Here is a 10545-nt window from a genome sequence, read left to right as displayed (position 1 = left end):
TCTCTCATAAGAGACCGTGTTAAACTGTCAATATTTCATAATTTTTTTCTTGAAAATTTCCCCGGGTGAAAAATGTGGAAAAATTCATGTGCACTCCTAGTATTCTCAAATAAAACATACACTTTTTTTTGACGACTCTTTATTTTCAACTTTTCTCCCAAACCTCCTTAATAATAAATAAAGCAAAATTGCTGAAACCGTTGTAATCGCTAACCACGAAAACTACTCAGCCGGTTTTGGTAAAATTTTGCATACTAGTTCTTGACACTTTCTAGATGGTTGTATTATCGTTTTTGTCTTGAAAAAATTAATAACAATAAGAATAAATAAGCTAAAAGTTTTGTAAAAATACACAAGCTTTTTACTGCAGTTTAAAAGGATTCGCTTACAAGTGACAAGCAACTTACGTGGAACTTCATCCTGAACCACCAAGCTTGGCAAGTGCCACCGATGAAAAAGTGTTCTAAACGCTAACGTCTCTAGCGAAATACCAGGAGATGTGTCTAGCGAAAGCACAATTTGCTATAGCATTTTGAAATTTTATGATTATTTTTTCTACCATCCTGGGGCTACCAGAGCAGATTTTGCTACAACAGCAAGCCAGGGAAATTAATACTGAGAAGCCACAACGGCCTCCTTCTCAGCAGTCGTCCCAATGGTATACCTAAAGTCTGTGGGCCACACAGAAGGTATTCTCCAGGCCCACTTTTCAGACTACTAGTGAGCAGTTGGTTATCTGGGGAACGACCCGAAGACGAGATATTCTTTAGTCAGTGGCGTACCTCTCTCCAGCACATTCTCCGTATACAGAGACTCCAAGAGTACAAGTTAAGCTACCCAAAGACAGCTTACCATTATCAAGAATTTTAATAACGAACAGCTAGAAATTCACCACTGGCTCTTTCAAGGCCATTATAAGTATTTGCGTTTCCTACTTAACCATTAATCTCATCAGTTCATTCAAGGTTAAACTACCTTGCCAAAAAATACGTTTTTACTACTATTTCCGGCAACAGTTTGTCGACTAATAGACTATATGAAGCCAGCCACTATCAAACCAAGTCGGTTTTTCATTGGCAGACGTCACGAGCGGAATAGTCCGTCGCAAGGATGGGAACTCCGATGACCGACGACCCTATACTACCCTTTTAACTCCAAGCATTTAGCCAGGGATTACCAATCCTCTCCGAGTTTGTGCAAGGGGAACCTAACAGCTATAAAGGAAAAATAAACTTTAGACAACGAGATCTCTATAACGGGTAGGCATCACGAACCAATCTTCTTATCTTAGATCATTAAAATAGTTGAGCTAATACCAGGAGACGTTCGTAAAGGTTCTACAACTAGCATCAACGCTTCAAACTATGTTGTTCTCCTTCTGATTAGTCTACAATAACAGACCAGAGAACGTTACCCTGAGGTATAGAGGAAGTCACGTTGGCTTGAAACTCTAGTCAAGAAAGAATTTAGCTTACCTGTCCTTTTTGGAGCCATTGGACATCAAAGTATCTTGCCAACAATTATATAAGAACCTTAGAGAGTTGACAAAAAACAGCCTTTAAGGCTCACAAAAGTCTTAACCATCCCAAAAGTCATAAGAGGGTGACTTAGAAGAAAACTTAAAATGCATCTAATGTATATAGTTTTGGGCGTCAAGAAATTGATGCATGTTATTCATCGAGATTGAAGTAGCAGCATTAAAATTGACAAATAAAGAATTTATTAAGTGAGTAATCAGCTTTTCATTATAACCCTCACAGTAATCTCTTAAATCTTCCAGATTTTTTAATAGGTACTTGTATTTTTATTGCAATAAAAAATGCAGGGATTAAGCTCCAGGGCTTGGTTCCTCTAGTAATAAAGTTGTGAGATAAGAGAAAAAAATTTTTTAATTATATTTTTTTGTGAGTTCTAAATTTGTACAGTTTTAAAAATCGCTCTTGACGTAGATTATGTACGGGAGAAGCTACCAATCCATGGCCCTTTAGGGCAAACGATTATTTTATGGCATAAGGAATGCACGTTACTCTTGAGCATAATTTTTTTTTTTTCACGCTTGACAGCTTGTTACTTAGCAAAATAAACTGTATGTCTTTCAAATAAATATGCTTTGAATAGGAAGATTTCCGTTCTTAGAAGTGTCAGGAATATATGTAAATTTTTTAACTAAAAACGTTTCTCATTACATGTCAATACTTAACGGTGCTCCATTTATTGAGTCTCGGGCAAAGCTGGGTTTATTACAAATAAAGTAACCATTTAACATGACTCTTAACGAAGAAAATGTTAACTTGGGAGTGATAATAGAAAACAACTTGATCATAATGTTTTGAGTGTGTATGTTAAAACTAAAATATCTTTTTGTTACGTTAAACTGCAACAGAAGAGAAAAAAAAAAATTAAGAAATACATTTTAAGTCAATTGATTGGATAAATAGTAAAAAAAATTTTAACAATTTTTTGTTGATAGCAAAAAGTGTTATTATTTATACGTACAATAATATCTGTTAAAAAATATGAAGAATAAAAAATATACTTGAAATATTAAAGTCTATATAGTTTACAAGTATATGTTTTCTTTTTCTGAACAAATTTCTATTTTAGTCTTTAAGTAAAGTCTCTTATGGACCTTACTGCCTAAATTTAAAGAAATAGTATTATTACTCTCTTTATGGATGAATAAATTATTTACTTAAAACTTATGTGCAGTGCCTAATTGTATAATCGTTAGATCAGAAACATTTAGGGTATATAGAGAAAGGTGGCCTAAAGTGGGTTGGTGGCCTAAATCGGATAGTCACTTGTGTGCTGGTGCAGATACCGCAAAGGGCAAGGTATGTGTATATCGAGGTTACTTGAGTATTAACCTCCGAGTTTCGCTCAGTCTCAAACAAGCTGTTACACATCGCGTAAATACACGCAATTTTTGAAAAATCAATAATTTGATATAAAAAACTAGATGTATTTTTTTTGTGATTAGATAAATACACTTATTGTATCGTTATGAGTTTTTTATTAATTTAAACCCATTAAAGTTTAAATTAAGCCAAAAATATTGATATTTTCTTGTGAACACTTAAAGGTAAGCATTACGTCAATAAAAACATGTACTCGGGTAAAGTGCACTCAATATTCTTCATTTATTTCACAGTTCAATAGGTCCTCTATAAAATAAAAAATATAATTCATCATTTTTATCATAAAAATAATGAATTTTTAGGGCTTAAAACGTTCACTAATTTGCTTGGAACACCTTTCTCTAGCGCTAGAATTCCATGTTATTCACTGTCTACTATCTTCAGAATATTGTGTTTATTTTCTTCCTTATCATAATTTCTAGTATTCTGATATGGGTATGCTTCTATTGTAATATAAAAATGGTCCATTTTCAATCACATTCCATGTTAAAAAAATTAAATTAGAGGCCTAGAAACATATCATATCAAATAAGTACGTTCTCAAAGAAAAATATAACAATTTTAGGAGTTTAAGAAGGCATGAGCGGCCTCCATGCAAAAAATTTTAAAAATATCGATTGAGCTGAAACCGTACAACAGTTTGATTTAAGGTTCTAATTTTACGATGGCATCAAAAAAATTGTGGGTTAACTACCAAATTTCAATGTACCAGTAGTTTCAAAATCGTATGTTTAGTGCATGTCTTATGGGAACAATTCCTAAGTAGCACAATGAAACAAATCACAAGCAAATACAAATTTATGAATACGCATGAAAAAGCGATAGCATGTACATTTCTTCACGTTCTTTACGATGGCAGAAAAAATATCCAATCTTAAGGTGGCTCCAGCGCCTAGTGCCGTATCAAAATGGGGAGACTAAAAATTAATCATTACTTTCTTTAAAATATGGTATAAAATTATCGTAGATACTGTTGTAAGCCATATTCTACATTTTATCTGTTACTTTAGTGAATTAATATAAAAAAACAAAAAAGTTTTATGGTGCCCTAATTGATGAGCTGTTACGGTACGCTCCTAAGTTCAAGAGTAGTTATACCTATATATATGTACTCTGCAGAATGCAGACAGCTGAGAGCTGACTTGCACTCGCAACTGTATACTTAGTCTCCGATTATTTAAAGATTTTGTTCAATAACAAGACACTTTTCTTATGTCATCGAAAACTGCGTCATAATATATACAAGATAGTATGTTTTTTACACCTTACGGGTTATTTATATAAGTGCAGCAGAAGGTTGTATATCGCGTAAGTTTGAATTTCCTATCCAACCCGTCTTAAAACTACAATTTTGTAAGCATGATTTCTTACAATTTTTATGGTCAACCTTAATTTTTTTTTATACGAATAGAAAGATGGGAATTCGAAGAATATAATTCAATTTTATTAACCTCGGTTGGGTTATTTATAATTTTAACATTGAGGCCACTGGAGCCACCTTAGCGAACAAAATCTCGAAATATTTATAAATCAAGTAAGTCAAATCTATATGTACAGGTATAGAAAAAGCATATGAACGCCCTAGAGGTATGTGCTTTGAAGCAGTTCTAACCAGACAATTCGTACTATATATGTCACTTGCATATATATTGCGCTCATACTTCCTTAAATGATAAACGTATTACGCAACTTGGTGAACTTATTAATATCATAATGAAAACTCTAAGTACAACTTATTTTTTGTAGCTCAGTAAATTCAAAGTAAAATTTATATCCAAAAGTATGTTATTATGGCAACAGTGTGGATAGCCACACCATAACCGTCCATCACTTTAGTGTACGTGTACAGTTTATGTGTGCATTAAGAAAGTTAAAGAACCAGCTAACTGCATAGAAAGAATCAATACTAAGCTTTAACAGAAACTCAAACGTAAAGGTAATGTCAATTAGAAGATATTTTACCATTTAACTTTCTACTCATTTTTCACTTAATAAAATCGAATGGGATTTCGTAAATCGATTTACATTACGTAAGAAAGGGCACTTAACTCTAGAAGTTACCTAAAATCATCCGATAGAGATATTTCTTTTTTAAACATCACCTCTTTGTCCTACGTTCTCTTTAATGACAGTTATGTGCAAACATACATAAGAAATTTTTTTAAGATTTCATCTCCTCTGTGTCCAATAATTGAAGTACTAAAAAAAAAAAATTTCTTGTTCTTATTTCTTAGGTAACGGACTACAATTTTTGTTTCAAAGTGGCTCTGAATAAAAAAATGATACAGCTTCTGACAGATATAGGTTATGTTACCTCAATCATTAGTCTAATACCGATTGTTTAATTGTTTTGCAATGTCAGGGTTCTGATTTAACCTAAAAAAAGTCAGAAGTTTGACGTTCAAGTGATTATTAGATATTTTTTTAACAGGTTTGACAGTAACGTAAAATATAATAAAGAAATATTAATTAGAGCTAGGTCTTTATTTACATTTCTCATTTTTATAATGTAGTTGAGTAATTTTGTGGACTGTTTTTTTCCGCTGTAAAAAAATTAAAAAAAAAAAAAAAAAACATCTTGGGAAGACCAAAAAAATGTAAATAATTTGGTATATTTTTCAATAATCAACTTTATATATTTAATGAGAATGTCTTCGTTTATTAGAATTACAATTTTATCGGTCAATAGCGGTTACGTAAATTTTATGGTTTCATTTTTTTCTTAATGTATGAGGTATTTTTACTCCATATTGCATAACCCATAAGTATTCTAATGATACTAAGCATCTTAATTATTACAAATTAAGCAACTTTGTAAGAAATCAAACTCCTTACGCTTTACGAACCTACAAAGACCTCAATGCACTAATTGGCTTACTTGTTCGCTAAAAGAGGCCAAATACTTTCAAAAATTGCGTTTGATATCAAAATATTTGAAATTATCGTTTCTTGATGTGTAAAGGTTTCTTTGACTAGTTATTTGTATTTACTGTCACAAAGATTTTTTAAAGATTGGTTTTTTCAAACAAAAAATATTTTTCTTTCCTCAAACACGGTGCTTTAACACCAAGAAGGCACTTTGGGCCCTGTAATTACTTTGCTTCCACAGTTGGGAATAAAAGTTCCAGTTATGCAAGGCTCAAAGTTAGTTCTTACCTTAGAGTGCACTGTAATTGGCAGGTGCCAACGTGTCTTATAACATATAACAACCAAGGTTTTTGGGCATGCAAGTTATACTTTATGCCCAAGGTAGAAAATACACTAAATTATGATACAATACATTCAGAAAGGTTAAAAGTTCAGGTGTGTTGTTTGTTTTTGTATTTGTAAACGATAAAATGAAAAGGTATAAGAATATGTATGAAGGACAATTTTTTGAGTCCTTTTAGCCTTTATTTACTTTTCTTGACCATAGGAGCTTTGTTGTTTAGGATGTCAAATATTTATACGATGTTCGTTTTCGTCTCGACTTACACAATCATCTACAAAGATTGTTAAAGGGAAAAGAAACAATGAGTTGTAGGACCCACGGAAGAAGTGAAGATTCGATACAGTTTTTGTTAGAAATTATTTTTTTTAATCATGTAATTATTGTCAACGTAACACTATTTTATTAATAAAATACAAAGTATGCTCATTCATCATTTTATATTCATAAAAATTTATCGCGTGTAGTTTTGCCGTTTTGATTTACATACTTCAGATTCTTGCGCCGTTTGGGAACGTCATGCTTACACATATTCTCAATCAGAAATTTAAACTAGACTGTCCATCTAAAAAATGGATGACAGAATTCCATGCGTAATTACTTTGGGAGAGCCATGAGGCATTCCATATGGTTTTACATGTAGGGTTTTGTATTGGTGATGGAATTACAAATTGAAAAAAAAAAGCAAAAATTTATCATCTAGAAATAACTGGAGAATAGTCTAATCTACCATACTTTTGAATTTCAAAAAGTTTTGTTATTCTTTGCATGAACAGGGCAACGTACTTAAAAACGTTGCCTAGTTTGCTTGTTTTTTGTAGGTAACTACATTACAGGTACGTTGAATAAAATGGATAAGCATAGCAGAATACTAACTTAATCAGTGATTTTGAAAGGAATTTTAACGATTTTAATGCTCAAATCTGTAAAAAATCTTGTAACATGGGTTGTAACTTTGAAAAATTACTGCTTGATTAGTTTTTTATCAGTCCTGTAATTTTTGTCGACATGCATTAATTCTATCATAGTTTTTAATACTGATTAAGCAGTCGTCTCATAAATAACCAATGTTAAACACGACTTTTCATCGTGTTATTTCTTCATTTTTGATACTATAAAACGTGCTAAAAAAATATGAGTGGATTTGTAATTGCTTAAATATTACTTTTCTTCTTTTTTATAAGATTACGTTATTATTTTACATAAATAGGCAACGTTTTTAACTATCAAAATAATACATAAGTATATTATGGTTTACAAATTACTAGAGTCAATGAGGATAATTTAAGTGTTTTTAAAGTAGATATTTTTAAAAATCATCAAAGTTCTATGTACCCCTTACGTAATAAATCATTTAATTTTCTTAATCGATAGCTCTTTTCTTTAAATTTCGAAAAGTTCTAAAAATTCTATGGAAAATCGGAAAATTATTCTGTAAACTGTACCTAAATAGGTAGATACAATTACTTCATAAATATATAGTAATTGCATGTACCTATATAGATACAGTTTAAGACCAATGTATGCTAGCTAGGGTGCTTACGTAGAAAGTTTCCGATCAGGGTTTTTTAATATATTCCTGGCTCATATGGTATCTTGGAAATGTATACCTTACCTGTTATATTTTCGGGTTTCTTGTCTAATTTCACTTTTAAATTCTTGCGTCATTCGGTGATGCTGAGAGAAAGAAAAAGAGAGAGCGCGCGCGAGTGCCTGCCACCGTACAGTATATACTTACATACTTTTTTTTATATTAGGGGAGACCGGGGAATAACAAGCTTACTAGGTAACTCTAGCACCTCAGTTTCTCCCAAATGAAAAAATATTTTCAATTCAAACCGTGTAAATAACAATTCCTAATGCGATTACTTTTTCCCTCTCCAAGTAAAACACTAAACAACGCAGCGTAAGTTTAATGAAAAACATGTAAAATTTTATCTCATAGAGTGCCTGCTCTCGCATTTTTAATCGCTCACACTCGATACAATCGAACCTGTTTTAAACTATCTAATTATGTCTATATTGTAGAGTAAACCTTGAGCTTTAACACGCTTTTTTTAAATTTGCTCTAGGAGGCATGAAAAAAAAGTTATTTAAAAAATAATAACATGTTCTATATAGGGAATGACCGGCACCTTAAGGCGGGGTGCTACTAGCATAGGAGTTCTCTATATTATCGGTGATCTCCGACCGTAAACACATTTCCTAACCTTATCCAGACATGTAAACATTGTGATGTACAGTGATACACCGTGATACACAAGGTAATTTAGTTTTTAAGATGTTTATTGTTTGAGCAAGTTTTACAAATGGTGCGTCACAAAAAAAAGTAACCGAGGGAACTGGGATGAGAACTAAATGCCAATCAAAAATCAAAACTATAATTCCAAAGTTACAACTTCAATGTAATTTAAAATACTTGTAATATGTATACACGTATACAATCGTCATTTTTTATTTCAATTTTATGAGTACTCAATAAAAAAAAAACTTCTTTTTCAAAATTCATTTTACGAGTAACCCTAACAAATCATCATGATTTATCAGACTAGTGGTACCCCGCCCCCTGCTAGAAGTACCTCACTATGGAGCACCACTAGCAGTTTTAAGAGGTTTGGTTTGTGCCGTACTTAAACAAAAAGTTTTATTATTTTTATATAATTTGCTTGTGTTGTGATAACTACATTTTCTTTTCTTTACAAATCGATTTTTTTGGTTAATCTTACTTTAAAATTAAAGCTGTAATTAGCTGTTCAAGAGAAGATGTCCGTCATTCCCCGGTATCCCCTATAGTGCTTTACGTCCGGCTCCTATAAAGGGCACTACTCTGGGCACTTAGCACTTAGGAGAAGGAAGGAAAGACGGATGGGAGGCCTCACATTAGCTGGTGAAAATTAGGCAATTTTGCTGCGAGAAGGTCACCTAAGCCTCCTCGAGGAGAATTGCGTGGTGAAAAAGCACGTATGAAAATTCACAGAAGTACTTGCTCGAAAAAGTCGCATTAGCCAGGAATCAAACCGCGGTCTCCCGCGTGCTGACCCACGACCTAGCCATCTGAGCCACGGCGCTCTCACCAGTATATATATACACTACTTTCAATGTTGAGAGAGCATGCGGAGGTGGGGGGACGAACACGAACGAAGGAGGCAGGAAAAAGAGTGACGCTTTCTCCTATTTTTGTCAAGTGAGGACCCTGCATAACAAGTTTTACTTCAAAAAATTTTGTTGCAATCATGTATGTGCATGCCTAAACTCACACCACGCTAATAGAATCAGATATAATCATGTATTTTCTTACTGGTACAAACTTAGTACTTGTACCAGATTTTTCTTACTATCATAAAATCAAATAAACAAATGGGTTGGATAAGTTTTTTTCAACTATTTATGAAATGTGTTAGTTTTGAAACTTCTGATATCGTTTGTTTTTTTTGCATTAACAATAAAATTGTTTATTTGAACTATATTATTAAGTTAATATCTAACAAGGTTTTGAAAAAAAGTAAAATACCAATTTACTATGTTAATTTCTACATGGTCTTAAATTGTAATGAGAAGTATCATGATGTGCAAAATGAGTTTCTAATAATGATTTGATAAAATAATTACAACTTTTTGTTAAATCTCTCAGATAGTGTATTATTTAAACATCACTTGTTCTTACAACTGATTTTCAGTGTAAGTATATAATACATTTTAGAACTTGACAACTATGTAAATTTTTTTTTGTAAGCATAAATTTCAGATATTTAACATGGCCGATGGATTGTATTGCGGTAGATATAGAAATGTATACGCGGACGAAGATGTGCCAAACCATGATGACTCTAACTAAAGTAAAATTTTAGCAGCTTCGATTAAAAAAAAGGCATTTTTATCATGTGATTCTCTTGAACGCAATAATTGCCTATAGAAGTGTTCACTCAAACAAGCCAATGATACATCTCAAGACAAGATTTGGGAAACTCTTCCTGCTGATGCAGGCAGTAATAATATTTCAGAGCTTACTAATTTTCATAATTAATCTCATGCAGTTGATAATTTAGATAAAAATTTAATATCGCGCTTAAACGAATTAGAGAATTCATTACAAGGACTGAAACACAAATGTTTAAGTGTGGAAGGTAACGATCTTATGAAGGTACGAGTTCTAACCATATGTTCACACAAATGGAGCTGTACAAAAATTGCAAAGCAGTTTACCACAAAAAAATAATTAGCTTAAAAAATCTAAAGAACTGAGAAATCCTGGTGGGCTTTCAACTAAAATTCCAAGACTACTGAGGTAACTCTGTGAGGAGTAGTGTATTGTGTTTATACTTCGACTAAAGCTGTATTATGTCTAAAATCAGTGGAATACACTCTATGTGTGTTTGCACAAAACAATAAAAAATAGTTTTATGCAATAAAAATAGCAGA

This window comes from Copidosoma floridanum, unplaced genomic scaffold (genome assembly GCF_036245765.1).
Source record: "Copidosoma floridanum isolate Cflo_tuat_1 unplaced genomic scaffold, Cflo_Japanese_pri ptg000016l, whole genome shotgun sequence".
NCBI classification, from domain to species: Eukaryota; Metazoa; Arthropoda; class Insecta; order Hymenoptera; family Encyrtidae; genus Copidosoma; species Copidosoma floridanum.
The sequence above is the reverse complement of the archived record's forward strand: the minus strand, read 5'-3'. Positions refer to the sequence as shown.